This window comes from Zootoca vivipara, chromosome 2, assembly GCF_963506605.1.
Source record: "Zootoca vivipara chromosome 2, rZooViv1.1, whole genome shotgun sequence".
Lineage (NCBI taxonomy): Eukaryota > Metazoa > Chordata > Lepidosauria > Squamata > Lacertidae > Zootoca > Zootoca vivipara.
In genome coordinates, this window is record NC_083277.1 from 29488696 (window position 1) to 29503953 (window position 15258).

General features: G+C 43.1%; 1 protein-coding gene across 18 annotated transcripts in view; it reads right to left on the bottom strand.

Moving 5' to 3' along the window:
* Positions 1–15258, bottom strand: part of FOXP1 (forkhead box P1) — a 548710-nt gene that overhangs the window by 505981 nt on the left and 27471 nt on the right. The window contains exon 3 of one of the 18 annotated variants that reach the window (XM_060271343.1): positions 2161–2209. The exons of the other annotated variants lie outside the window; for them this stretch is intronic. The gene's annotated coding sequence lies outside the window, so the exon portion shown is untranslated. The remainder of the gene's footprint in view (positions 1–2160; positions 2210–15258) is intronic. 18 annotated transcript variants of the gene reach the window in all.

Below are 15258 nucleotides of genomic sequence, written 5' to 3' on the forward strand. Positions count from 1 at the left end.
TGGTGTGATCCAGAGATCAGCATTCAGAAAATTAATAGACAACTTTAAAAAAAAAATCTCAGGTAACTTACAAAACCTATAAATAAATAAATTCCAAAAAAAGCAAATTAAACATATGCCCCACCCCACCCCACTCTCAAGAAAGAAAGAAAGGACTACATACATTTATGTAGGTGCACATATACATAGCCACGATGTGCTTCACAAACACAATTAAGCATATGGAGGACTGCAGTCATGTTAAAGGACTTGCATACTCACACAAAAACTTAGCTGGAGGCATAGGCCACAATCCAAAAACATGTGTACACCAGATGCACTAAGTATTTTTTTCCCAGCCAACAGCTCGACAGCAGCTCTCCCACTGCCAAAACCCCAAAAACTGTTTAAAAGGCTTTAAAAGCAGTTTGGTATGGGGAGATACTACAATGAACATGGCCAGGAAAATAATTCTGCTGTAGGACGTTCAACAGCTCACACTGTTCAGCAGCTTCATTGACTGCAAGAAGAGTCCATAGCTGCCAAGTTTTCGCTTTTCTCATGAGGAAGCCTATTCAGCATAAGGGAAAATCCCTGTAAAAAAGGGATAACTTGGCAGCTATGAAGAAGAGCACTGCTGGATCAGGCCAAAGGCCATAGCCTAGTCCATCATCCAGGTTTCACGGTACCACCCAGAAATGTCCATGTGAAGCCCACAAGCAGATCCCGAGCACAACAGTACTCTCCTCATTTGTGACTCCCAACAGTACTCTCCTCATTTGTGACTCCCGGCAATTGGTACTCAAAGGGATACTGCCTCTGACAGTGACGGCGCCTCTCTTCAAGGTAGTCTCTTAAGGTGGTCTCCTAAGGCTCTTTTTAAAGCCCTTGATATAACCCACCAAAGGCTAAAATTGCACGAACTTCACCCATTTCAGTTTTATTTGCATGACAACCCTCAAAGGCAAGGCGGATTTAAAAACCCAACTGGCAAGTAATTTCTTTCAGGGGCTGCATCTTGAACTGAGCCGAGATCAGAGTCCCGTAGAAGTGAATCAACTTGTGTTTGGAGATCCTGGTGCCTTTTTTCTTTTCTGGAAAAGCAGCCGCAGAATATCCAGCTTGGATTCAGGCAGTGGCAAGGAAAGAGGCTCTTTGCCCCCTTTGCAGATTTTCTCAACTTCCACCACCCCCTGCTGTCAGCTATGGAGGGAGAAATGTGCTCATGTTTTGCTCCCTGGCTTCCCAAATGCATCTGGTTAGCCACTGTGAGAGCAACATGCTGGACTAGATGGGGTCATTGACTTGATCTAGCAGGCTATTCTTATGGCCTTTCTTATGCAACTTATTATAAACCATTCTGGGAGTGCAACTGAAGAATTGTATACACATTCATACAATATACAAATGTGTAACTATTTATAGGTTGATTGATTGATTGACTGGGTTCGGGGCCCATGTCTTACTGTAAATCTGCAATCAGTATTTGTGGGTACGAACATCCATATGCAAAGAATTCAACAGTTAAGGAGGAGGCAACTGGTGCTGTTCTAGGGACTATAAAACCCACCCATGTTCTCTGCAATCACACACCAGTTGTGATACAGGCAGCACTAAGTTGCTGCAGACACAGCCTGTCAGCATCTCAGAATGGCATCTGACTCTCCCCTCTCCTACATGCAAGAGGTACATGGCAGCTGGAAGGTAGGTCCATGTCATATATCCATTATTTAGCATTAATTAACTCAGATCCTCCTTCTGGACTTCTCATAGGCCTCTGGTTGGCCACTAGGACTAGATCAGGCATAATAATAAATAATAAATAATAATTTATTATTTATACCCCACCCATCTGGTTGGGTTTCCCCAGACACTCTGGGCAGCTTCCAACAGAATATTAAAATAGGCAAACTCGGCCCTCCAGATGTTTGGGGACTACAATTCCCATCATCCCTGACCACTGGTCCTCTTAGCTACGGATGATGGGAGTTGTAGTCCCCAAACATCTGGAGGGCCGAGTTTGCCTATGCCTGGACTAGATGTACCAGCAAGCTCTTCCTATCTTCTACCCTGTCCTTAAAGGTTCCTGTGCACACTGCACTGAAATGATTGGCAACTATTTCCCCAACAAACAAGCAGGGCCCTCTGGCAAGCGGTGGGGTGCAGAGACATTTGTCTTACCATGTCAGGCTAGGTGCTAGGCCCAACTACAGCAGTGTGTGGTGGGGTTCTAAATAGAGAGAAGGACAATAATTTTAAAACACGGGAAATTAAACAATATGGCTACAAACAATAACTAGGTTCTTAGAATAACTGAGTGTGAAGTAAAGAGTAATAATGTACATTAGACAAATTTATTTGGACGTTCCCAAGAAAATGCTCTTCTTCTTCCTCCAGTCCAAACGAAACACATACACCATTTCTGCTAACACAACCTTCCATTTGCTCAATTATTGCCTTGGTGGGGAGTTCTGTAGTGCCCTATTAATATACGGAACTGATGCACCATATCCAACCCACTGCATGGTTTGATTTACCTCAATTATATTAGCAATTTGCTGCAGGTCTTTGAAAAAACTTTAGCTCAAACTACATGAGGATACTAGACAAGTTATTGCCAAGGCCTAAAGTGATGGCATGAATGATGAGATTTCTCTAAGTGGTAAACCTTTTGTGAAGCTCCTAAAGTGCTTTATAGAATTCGGTCTTTTCTTGCTGGTCCATATCCTCAACCTTGAGTTTATTCCCACATTGTAAATATTCAGATAGATGTCTGGCTATATTGAAGATCATATTACATTGCATGGGATAAAAGTTTTTTTTTTAACGAAAGAAGAAGAAAAGAAACTCGCAGAGACCCATCTGGTTCCAGAGAACAAAGCCTATTGACTTGAAATGCTAGTAGGCATCCACGCACCTCTCCTGAGTGCCATGCTAGCAAATGTCATTGAAACTACAGGAGACCAATGAATGGGGGAATATTCCTATCAGCCAAAACTGTACTTTCAGGACTATTAATGTCACTTTAGTAGATCACCAGCACATTTAAAAGGGGGGGGGGGAAGATGGCAGAATCCATTGTTTAGCTGCACGTTTTCATTTTCCTTTACGTTTCATATCACATTTATAAGCCCCCCCCCCAAAAAAAAAACATTCACAGGTGTTTTGCAGCACAATCTTGAACTTTAAAAAAATAAAAGAACAAAGCTAGCCCTCCGAAACCAATGGTAAGGGTTGAACAGTTCTTGCTGAAGAGTACACACAAAAGGCGTAAACCTGATTTGAAGATGAGGACACACTCCCTCAGAGGAAAGTAGCTTGGACCACATAACCTCTTTTCACCCTTCATCATCAATTCACAAGGAGACCACTGCCAATCGTCGGAGCTTCCTAGATGTCACCTCTGGGAGCGCACCCACCTCCTTTAACTAGGAAAGCTATGATAGGAGAGAGTAACAGGAGTGACAGCTTCTATCACCCGCCCCATCCCAATGGATACTGAGGCCAAAATTACAAGGGAAAAGCTCAGAACCTGCTTGTGGGCTTCCCACTGGTATCTGGTTGACTACTGTGGGAACAGGATGCTGGACTAGATGGGCCACTGGCCTGATCCAGCAGGCTCTTCTAACACTCCTAATGGTGGTGGTGATAAGGGAACCCATAGTAAAAAAAACCCACAAAAACCTGAATACAACACTGAATGAGCCCTTTATTTTCTTCTTTGGAACAACAGAAATATTGAGAGCACATCAACGTGCACACATAGAAGGCTTCATTCCCCAGAAGATGGGAGTCTTTATACGTGTAAGAATCTGAATCTTGCCCATATGGTTTTATCCCTTGGGTAAGCTGACTGGTATAGTATATCGCTGGAAAGCCTCTACCAGGACAGATGACAGCACAGCACAGATGTCAAATCCCCCTGAAAAGGTAATGTGCACATAAACTAAAGGTAAAGGGGCCCCTGACCATTAGGTCCAGTCGTGACCGACTCGGGCGTTGCAGCGCTCATCTCACGTTATTGGCCAAGGGAGCCGGCGTACAGCTTCCAGGTCATGGGGCCAGCATGACAAAGCCGCTTCTGGCGAACCAGAGCAGCACACGGAAATGCCGTTTGCCTTCCTGCTTGGAGCGGTAACTATTTATCTACTTGCACTTTGACGTGCTTTCGAACTGCTAGGTTGGCAGGAGCTGGGACGAGCAACGGGAGCTCACCCCGTCGCGGGGATTCGAACCGCCGACCTTCTGATCGGCAAGCCCTTAGGCTCTGTGGTTTAACCCACAGCACCACCCGTGTCCATGTTGATTCTTTGCCAGCAAGTGTGACTTATCCACCAAATTCCATTGACATGTTGGATTAAAAATTTCCAAGGAATTAGTTGCTCAGGATCTAGACATTTTATATAAAGACTCTAGGGCAAAGCTGTCAAGTTTTCCCTTTTCTCGCGAGGAAGCCTATTCAGCATAAGGGAATTTCCCTTAAAAAGAGGGGGGGGGACTTGACAGCTATGCTCTAGGGGTGGAATTCAATGACACATTAAGGCGATTGTTCCTCCCTCACAGTTCTGAGAGCTCTCCCAACCCATCAGAGCAGATATGGACAGAGTACAGGGGTGCACAGGGAGGGGGGACCCTGTTGTGGGGGGGCTCACTGCACTGCCTCACCTAGCGCAACAAAGTAGTTGAATCCAGCCCTAGGACAAATCAAAATTTTCATTTCTGTTTTTTATAAATCTCACCATAGGTATTTTAGAATTGGATGGCCCAAACCCCTAAATCATTATGGTGCTTTTGAAAATTTATACTAAATCTAATAAACAGAAATGCAGCCCTCATTACGTAAAGAGAAAGAAATCAAGCCATGCCTGTTAGGCTACATAAAAGTCTATACAGCCCAGTTGTTGTTCCTACAAGTGATTATTCGCATAAGAAAAACCCGATGGGATTCCGCAAACAAGCAAGATTTTGCAGGGTTGGACCCTTAATATTTTAAGAAGTACTGAGCAATGAATATAAATTTGCAAAATGGTTTACATTAGAAAGTTTTACTTCACCAAAAATGAACATATTTAATGCCTTTCACCTGGGTTATAAATTTTACAATACCTTCTGGATCATTTTCTTTGGCTTGCTCACCAATGCAATGGGTACCCTTTAGCCTTTAACTTGCACCACAGCTTATGGCTCCTGCCTCTTACAGATATTTGAGGAGAAACCTTGCTTTCCTTTCTTCTTAGCAGATTTCTAAGAGCTACCAATCCTAAACAACAACAACAACAACAACAACAGTAAAACTTTTTAACTATATCACCCCTCCCCTCCCCACCTCAATTGTTAATGGGCAAATGGATTTGCAATCTGATTTTTATAGCCTATCTACTGATGCAATTGTTTGCAAATAATTATCTCCAAAGCCCAGAACGATAGACAAAAGTTAAAACACTTTAGAGCTTTCCCCTAAAATTGTTTCCATGCCGCTTCCATCAGGCTGCTGCAACAGATGTTGGCTGTTAAAACTGCGCAGACGACACAGTTCATGACTTTTCTGAGACGGCTGTGTGCCACATCTGTAGTTGATGAAAAGAGTGCAGAAGTGTGGCAGACAGAGAAAGTGTGAGAGAAGCAGACGCAGCCCGGGCCAAATGAATTGTCTTCAGTGCTGGGGGACTAAAAATAGATGCATGGCGCACACTCCTACAATCTCTTTGCCCAGCCTTATAAAATCTTAAGTCTGTGTATCCTATTATGGAGTCAGCCTATCAAGGGGAACTTCCTACATGCAAAAACTTCGGCTAAGGAGAAAGCGAGTGCGTCCAGGAAGCAATGAGTTCACACTGAGGAAGCAGCCTTCTCAAAAGCTACTCTCTTAAGATCCTCATTAACTGGGCTGCCGTCCAAGTTCATCTGGGCCCCAGAGAAAGGCACCGCTTGTGTTTAGACCGCACAACACTGACATAACATTAACAGATTTACATATGCAAAAACTGTGAAGCAACAGGCATTCCCCCTCAATTGACCCACAGCTTGTTCTGGCTGCCGAGTTATTCCCTGCTTAGGTTCTATAACCAAGTGGGCGTCATGCTACTGCCATCTGGGTACCACTTTACTTAAAGCTGGCAGTCTCTCTGCAATAGGCAAGCTGGCAGCAAGAACGAAAGGAATAAACTGCATCATTTAGTTAACATCCACTTGCTTTGCGGCTGTTAAAAACCCATGACTGAATAATAATTCGGTTACTCCTTTTGCCAATATTGTCAGCCAAATCGAGTAACGCATGCTGCAGGAATGTCAGCTTGCAACATTTCCATTAAAATTAAGCAAGAAATTTAAAAAAGCAGCCCATAGAATGGATTGTGTGCTAAAAGGGAGGGAGGGGGGGATGTTAGAACGTCGATCTAAAAATAAATTGGAACTATTAACAATGGCAAGAGAACCAAGAACTTTATGTTTTTATTAGCCAACCAACCCAGTTAGCTGAACATCTCGAGCACTGACAACCTGCAATTAGGTGAGGAACTGGGGTCTGTTTATAAGAAAGCTTGTTACGAGTTGAGCATCGCTCAGCTTCATGCCACTCAACTGCCCTTCTCATCTGACATCTTAATCCTCAGATTCTTATCATTTCCTTCTGTCTTAACACAACTACTTTCGCACAAATCCATATTAAAGAAAGTGGCTGAAATCCTACACTGCTGAAATACAGTTAGAGCATATCCTTTTGTAAAAACCAAAAGCTTTTGAAGTAGCTTTCTCTTTGTGTCTCTGTAGTTTGCGGTAAATTAAGTTACCAATAGTAATCAATTCTTTCCCTCAAGCTTTCTCAGAACTATAAGCAGGCAGGCACACAGATATCTCAGCAATAATCTTCTTTGGAGGCTGAGCAAAGACCCATGCTGGGTATCTTTACACTGTTGTATGGCAAAGATAACAAGTGTTTGCATTATAAAATGAGAATACAGTCAAAAGCAGCAATTTCAGCTAGATTAATAGCTAAGAGAAGCAAAAACTACAGAGCAGGGGTCAGAGTCTGCAGACTACAGCATTTTTGACTTTTCTTATTGCATTTTGAAAGAATGTCAGAAACGGGATTCTGAAGCGCAGAAATAATTTAAGACAAGAGATAGTAAGTGGGGAAACTTGAGTTCATTAGTAACTCACTCCCAGAATTGACAAATGCATGACAACGTCCAAGATCCTTGGGGCAGAATCAAATTGCAATGCATTTAGCCCATCTCTCAGACATACTGTGGCAGTCACCAGCTTGCACTCTAGATGCTGGGTTAGCTGAAAAGAATCAGATAATGGGTGTAAAGGGTGAGGGGGTGAAAAATGGCTGTTATCTCACACTACCCCTTTTCTTTCTTCAAGCACACACATTCACAATGAGAGTGTCCTGAAAGAGTCAAAATGTTCACAGGCAATATCTCATTCACTGCTCCATGTAAAACTAATAATGCTGAGGCAAATGTATGTTTCATGAACATTTTCTGCCCCGCAAAATCCATCCCCTTTTAAATGATTTTTTTTTAAAGTATACGAAAAAGGCATCCAGCTATTCACGAATGGATATCTATCGTAGGAAAAGAGAGGAGCAGGGCAGTCTTAAGCATATCCGGCGCCGTGGTGCAAAGATCCTTCCGGCGCCCCGCCCCCCCCCGAATTCCCAAGAATTGACAACCTTTTTTAGGCGGGGGACCCCCAAAGTTGTTGACCATTTTTAGGAAAGGTTCCCCAGAGAAGAAGCTGACAAGAAGCAGCGGGTGGAAATTAGCAAATGCTAAGGAAAGAAGGGGTGAAAGAGAGAGGGGGGAAGAGAGAGGGAAGGAAGAAGGGAGGGAAAGAGCCCGCTTCAAAGCCTCCCACCAGGTCCTGAGTTGAGGGAGCAGGGGCGCCCAGCAGCGAGTCCGCTGCCCTCCGCCAACTCGGGAGTCTCATTGGGTCTCCTTGGAGGAGACGGAGCCATGCCAAAAAACCCACAGAGCAGCGTCTGGCGCTGCTGGCCACAGGCAGGGAGAGGGCGGGGAGGAGGCAGGCGAGCTCTGTGGGGCTTTCGCCGTGGTGCCTCCTCCTCTGAGGAGACCCAAGGAGACTCCCGAGTCGGTGGAGGGCGGCGGACTTGCTGAGGGGCGGGCGAGGTGGCGCATGGGGCCACTCAGCCAAATGGGAAGGATGCCTCTGGGCACAGCAGCGCCCCTGGTGACCAGGCGCCCGGGCACATTGCGCCACCCAGCCCAGGCCTAGAGACGGCCCTGGAGAGGAGAGCCTGCTGAACGATGGTGTGCATTCATGTCCACATCAGAATACAGATATGAGAACAATGCTTTACTTCCGACAGGACAGGCATCCGAAAACACACCCTCACACATATTCTGTGGCAACTGGTCACACTGGTTTTACTGGGGAAGCATTTCCTCTCCCACCTCCTTTGAAGCATGGGTTCCATTTACCAACAGCAATGTCACCATGTAGCCGATCACATTATGATGTTATCAAATTCATTATGTGACTGCTCGAGATCACATGACAAAGAGCTGCTTTGAAGTTTTTAAAAAAACAAAACTGGAAGCAGCAATTGATCAAGGGAACAATGAACCAGTTTGCAGGTCATGGTAAACCATAATTAATGGGTTTACCATGAATGTGGAGATGACTCCTACTTTCCTCCTCCCCTAACTTTTCTGGGAACAACAAACACCATACCTTGGCTCAGAGTTACATCCAAATCAAGAATCATGGCCTGCTTCACTCAAACCGACTACGATCGGCAAGTCAAAAATGAATCCTGACTTCCCATCGTGGTTGGTTTGCAGCTCAGCCATACATCGTGGTTGGTTTGCAGCTCAGCCATACATGCACTGGTTGGTGTGAGGCAACCTTACATCTTTCATATAATGCCTTCTTACCACACACGCGCACCCCCCTAATGTGGGGATGACAAGCACAGGGCAATCTTGCATATTGCTGTATAAATTGTTTACTGTATTGGTTGGTGATTGGTGATAGCAGAAGTGAGGTGCTTTAAACTCTTAGAAGATCGTACACAGATCTTATTTTACAGATCATATTTTAAATCAAAACAGAGAACTTGGGAGTAAAACAGGAAGAACAAAGTAAACATATTTATGATCAACAATATGCTTAGCTAGAAACATAAATAATCAAGGTAAGTTGTATTCCCTTAAAAACAAAGCAAAGGATGCAGAAGACGTGGAAGCAACAAACAGGAAGATTTAAAAATAAATAAAAGGAAAAGCAAAGAAGGAGGTCCAGTTTGCGAGACCAAGTGCCAAGTTCAAGAAAAGAAGTCTTCCTAAATAAAACAAAGAGACAGAAATAACTTGGGAACAAATTATGGTATTTGGTAGCAATTCTCAGCTATTAAACACTTTTAGGTATACCTGTTATTTGTTTCAATAATTACAACGCATTCTGAACTGCTCTAATTGAGTAGAAGCTTAATATCCTCAAGAGTTTCTGTGGGGAGAAAACCCGAGACCTTCCATAACTTGACCAAATTATCCTTAAGAGAATATGGATCACCCCAGGCATTTGCACTGCTTAGAAATTGTTTAACATTCAGGTCACCAAAGTATCGTAGCATTTTTAATTGTATGCACTGTATGCAAGGCCATTGCACTTAGCACCACTGTCACAGAGTAGCATCCCTATCAGTAATTACCTCCCTGTTATATTTTTTTACTTCTTTAGGAAGTTCAAGAGATTGTTGACCCACATTTAAAGAAAAGGGGGGTAAAAGATGCCACCCTCAACAAATTTTGACAACCCAACATTTAAAAATTAATAATAAATAGAAAAGAACTAACATTCCTAGAAAGCAAAAGCCTCAGGCTGCACTAATATTCTGAGAGCGGAGTTACTGAGAATGAGCTGGCTGTGCCAGCCTACCTGTCCATTCTAGCACTCATAGGTTGGCCATTGTGACGGATTGGGCTGGCTTGAATAGAACTCCAGGGGGTTAAGTGTTAAACCCAGCCTCTTGGTTGATTGACGCATTCCATTCCTGAGGGGCGGGACTGCCACTAGTTTAAAGGGGATGGGGAGCAGTTAATTCTGTTGAGAGAGAGTTGAGAGAGGGTTTTGGGAGCGGGAGTGTGTGGGTGGTACTGGAGAGTAGAGTGTTTTGAGAAGTTTACCAGAACTGTATTAACTAGCCTGAGTTATATGTAACTAAGATAATGAACTAAGAGTTTATACGAATGAAACCATAAAGAATTTTACATGTCCTCTAGTTAAATAAAGCTTTCTTAAATGTTGTGTTAAAAACGGATGTTCCTCCTTATTCCAGCAACGTATCTGAACTCAAAAGGGTGGTGACTGAAGAGAGGAGGCAAAACTAAACCTGAGGAGCAGGAGAATAGTTTATACCTCAAGGTCACACACAGGGGAGGCAAGGGAAAGGGAAAGGGTGCCACAAAAGTAGCAAGGGTTCTAGGGCAATCAGCTGCTGAGGTGAACCTGAGGTGAAAGGGAATCCTTACTGTGGGCACAAGTTTGTTCCCATAACACTGGCCTGGAGTTATTAAGGATACTGAGCCACGTTATTTGGAGAGCTGGAACTGCACTTCATTTACTAGCAAACCCCATATATAAACAGGGAGTTTATTTGGGAGGAAGAAGGAATAGTGGGTTGTTTGTAAAATAACTGAATTCCTTCGACACACTGCTAGTGATAGATAAGGGAGGTACATCGCTAATTTGGTGGGATCCGCACATTTTAGGTGGGATCATCGCATATTTGGCTATAGCGGCGTGTGATCGTCGCAGCCATCATCCTTGCAAAAAAGCCTTCGTGAACAAACACAAATCACACAACTTGCCTTCTCCAATGGTGAGAATTCAGTCCATGCATATAGGCCCTATGCAAATGAGAAGTGAAATTGGCAAACACCATCTGTGCTAGAAGGGTGAAGATGGGAGTGGCTGGCATTCACACAATCCCTGTTCCTCCATAAAATGCTAATATTTGCATAGAGCTTAAATGCCCAACAAGTATGCCTCTAATCCTTCCAGCGAACTTGTACATAGCCTCTGTAATAAAATCACAAAGTGAATAGAATAAAATACAGTGGATTGTTTCTATTTCTTCCCTTTCTACATTTGGTAGAGCATGAGATTCTTAATCTCAGGGCCATGGGTTCAAGCTCCATTGGGCTTGGACTAGATGTCCCTTGTGGTCCCTTCCAATTCTACGATTCTAGGGTTCTCCAAGCAATGCACCTGAAATGTAGGCACTCTAGTAAATAGGGTGCAACTCAGATGGATGTAGTCCATGGAAAGTTATTTTCTCAGCCTCGGTTCGTGATCTAGGAAAACTGGGTATAACCTTGCTGTGGATATTGCACAATTCTAAATAAGCAATCCCATAATGAAAGGTTAAAGATAATAGCCTAGTTTGCATGTAGCAGAAAGTCCTAGTGTGAAACAAATCATGCAGAACCAGTTCCTCCCTTTGCCAAGATCCGTCCTTTGCGTGACAATATTGGAGAGAATGTAAGAAGCGGGGTCCTAAGAAGATCTGTTTTGGAACCACTGCTTTTTACACATAAATGAACTGAGTTTGGAGGGAACCGGCCAGGTTTTCTCATGATACCAAATACAGTATTCAAGATGGTAAAAACTAAAAAGAATTTCAAGGACTCCTAAAAGAATCTCTCCAAACTACCGGTAGGTGAATGAGCATCGAAACGGCAAATGGGGTCAAATGTTAAAAAGTACAAAATGAGGCACATTTGGACCCCCAAAAATACCAACTACACATATACACTTAGTAGGTCAGAAATTATTATTGTGACCAATCAGGAAAGAGATCTTGGAGTCAGGGTCAACCGCTGAAGGAAAATGTCTCTCCAGTTTCTGGCAGTTGCAAAAAAAAAAAAAAAGGTATTACGTACATCATTTCATTTGCAGTAAGATCAAAAATAAAACTGCAAATAACATATCTTTATATAAATATATGGTGCCACAGCATTCGGAATACTTAAAGTCTGATGTTTCTAAACCATCTTCATGTGTACGTAGAAAGCATATTATTATTATTATTATTATTATTATTATTATTATTATTATTAGGCATCTGTGCAGGATTTTTGCCATATGCAGGACACGGAGGTCCAGTGCCAAGGGTCTTCTGGTGGTTCCCTCGCTGTGATAAGCCAAGTTACAAGGAACCAGGCAGAAGGCCTTCTCGGTAGTGCCACCTGCCCTGTGGAACGCTCTCCCACCAGATGTCAAAGAGAAAACAACTGCCAGACCTTTAGAAGACATCTAAAGGCAGCCCTGTTTAGGGAAGCTTTTAATGTTTGACAGACTACTGCATTTTAATATTTCGTTGCAGTCAACAGTTTGGAAGATCCCTCTGCTCCTGTAATCATACTTGTTCCCTCTGGACTTTGAAACCTGTGATGGAGATAGCTTTGTCTTCCTCTTTCATTTCCACATGGAGCATTTATAGAGGAGTTCCAACTTTGAGCTGCCAAAAAGAGAACTGGCAAGCAAGACAGAGAACCAACTTTTAACACATAATTTTTTTAGGAGCCCCTGAATCGCTTCACATTTTCTGCGAATTCAGGAAAGACAGGATAGCTTCAATTTTTGGAGGCAACACCAGTATGCTTTCACAAGTAAAAATTAAAAAAGCACTGGTATTCTTGCTATGGCTAGTTCTTAATGAACTGTCTAGACCAGGCATCCCCAAACTTTGGCCCTCCAGATGTTTTGGACTACAATTCCCATCTTCCCCGACCACTGGTCCTGTTAGCAAGGGATCATGGGAGTTGTAGGCCAAAACATCTGGAGGGTCGCAGTTTGGGGATGCCTGGTCTAGGGAAAGGTGATCTACATACTGGGGACATGGGAGAATGATCTAGCAGGTTTGATTGGGCTAGAAAGTAGAGGTTCAGTGCCTGAAATTGGTAGGTTGAATTTGTATCAAGTAACATTAATAAAATGTTAGAGCAGACAGAACTTCAAAACATGCAAATCCAACCCAGTTGGAAACTTAAACAATTAGTTGCAATTACTTGGAGGTGAAGTGAAGGGGACTGAGGTTGGACATCCATTTACTCTGGGTGCAATTTGAGGCTACGAGAAGGTCTGTATCTTGTTTAACTGTTTTTCTACCTTTGTCTTGAAGCTCTTGAAATAAGCCCTCAAAATGGATTAAATAAAAGAGGGGGAGGGGGAACCTTGAACAAATGGAACAATTAAGATTCTATTCAAAAGCCCTTTTCTTCTAAAGGGAAAAACACATCAGGTTTCTTTTAAAGAAATTATGTAAATTGCACAGTGTTTCCGTGCAGACTCTAGAGTTTGGTGCTGCAGCGCTTACACAGGAAGAATTCGAAGATAAATTTTCCACTGAAGTCTGTGGAAAACCAATATATTTCACAGTCCTTGTTGATATAATTAAAGGTAACCATTGCATTTCCCTCAAGATAGCTGGAGCTCCATCTCCACCAAGGTGCTAGTACTCTGGAATTTATCTGAGTAAATTCTGGAAAATTGCATGTCAAATGACAAATCAAGAGAAGGGTTAGAAAAGTTTGGTTCAGTGTCACACCAGATTTGCAAAACGTGTCAGACATGAAGCAAATGTGGACTCATTTGAATTGCTTTGAAAAAGAATAATCATCCCAGTCAGGAAAGACAGAAAGGCTAAAACTTCTATTCCTCAAATGATCAAAGGTATACAAATTTAACTACGGGTATATAGTCCACCACCAGAATTAAAGCCACTATGGGGCTTACTTCTGAGAAGACATTACTAATTTGCACTGTAAAATAATATATTCTTATCACAGTTTCATAGGGGCCCCAAACTAAGGCCCAGGGGCCAGATGCGGCCCGCGCGAGCCAATTGTGCGACCCCCTGCTCTTATTGGTGCCCCGCGGTGCAGTTGCCCATCTTCGGGTCGGCGCAGCGCCAGAAATAACTTGTGCGCACGCGCAGGCCGGAGAGCAGGGGAATGCGCTCCCATACGCACACGCACAAGCTATTTCTGGTGCTGCGCCGACCCGGAACTGCACCGGAAATGATGTTTGCGCATGTGCAGAAACCATTTCCCACGCCGCGCCAGAAAAAGCGAGTGCGCCGCGTATGGGAGCGCATTTCCCCATCCTCCGTCCCGCTGCGTGATCAGCGCCGGAGGAACCGTCCCGAAGCTAGGTAAGTTTGGGGACCCCTGGTCTAACAATTGAATTCTCAAATATTTCTTCTTCTTCTTCTTCTTCTTCTTCTTCTTCTTCTTCTTCTTCTTCTTCTTCTTCTTCTTCTTCTTCTTCTTCTTCTTCTTCTTCTTCTTCTTCTTCTTCTTTCCTAATCACTTTCCTCACAAAAGTAACCCAAAGTGACTTACATTAATTTTTTTAAAAAATACAACCAATAAAAGCCTAAAAACCCATCTATAGAGATAAAAGATTGGTTTGTTTCACAGATCCCAACCCATGAAATAAATCCACAAATGCCTGAAATGCCATTCAAAATCAGGGCCAAAAGCCTGGATAGAGAGGAAAGCCATTGCCTGACACATAAAAATAGATAAAAGATGGCACTAGGTATGCCACCCTGTTGAGAGCTGGTGTCACTCTTGGGTAAAAAAATACAATGGCTGTTTACATAACAAACCACAAGCTATACTCAAGATTTTTCTTGGCTACAGCTGGTGGTCATCGAGTAGGGAGCTTAGCCATGAGTCCGGGTTCAGATGGCATGCTAAGCATGGGAGTTTAAAAGACTAGGGAAGAGTGAAGTGGCTGCAGACTCCACACCAGAAGCCTGCACATTTACACAATCCTTGCAAACCATAAACGAGGCCAATTTCATTAAGGTGAGTGACATTTCTGTTCTCCATTAATCCCAGGCACCTGAGACTGGATTAAGAGACAGAATCTCCATTCCAGTACCTTCTACCTCAAGTACCTCCCCCCCTTGAAAAAAAGCTTTAGTGTGCCCTCCTTTAGTAATTCATCTATCCCTCTAAATAAATTAAAATAAATAGACAAGGCCATGCAAGAATTCATCAGTGCCCAATCCATGAAAATTCTAAATGGCTCCAAGATGTTGAATGCCCTTTAGCTCTCTCTTTCGCCGAAATGGTTGACCTTGACTGTGGATAAAGTCAACATATAAACAGGGCAGACTGAATTGAGGCAGTAGCTGTTTACTTTTTTAGTTACAGAATAAAATTATACACAACAACAGCAACGCCGCTGAACAACCCAAACGCAAAAGAAAAATTTACTGTAAATGGGCATTAACCA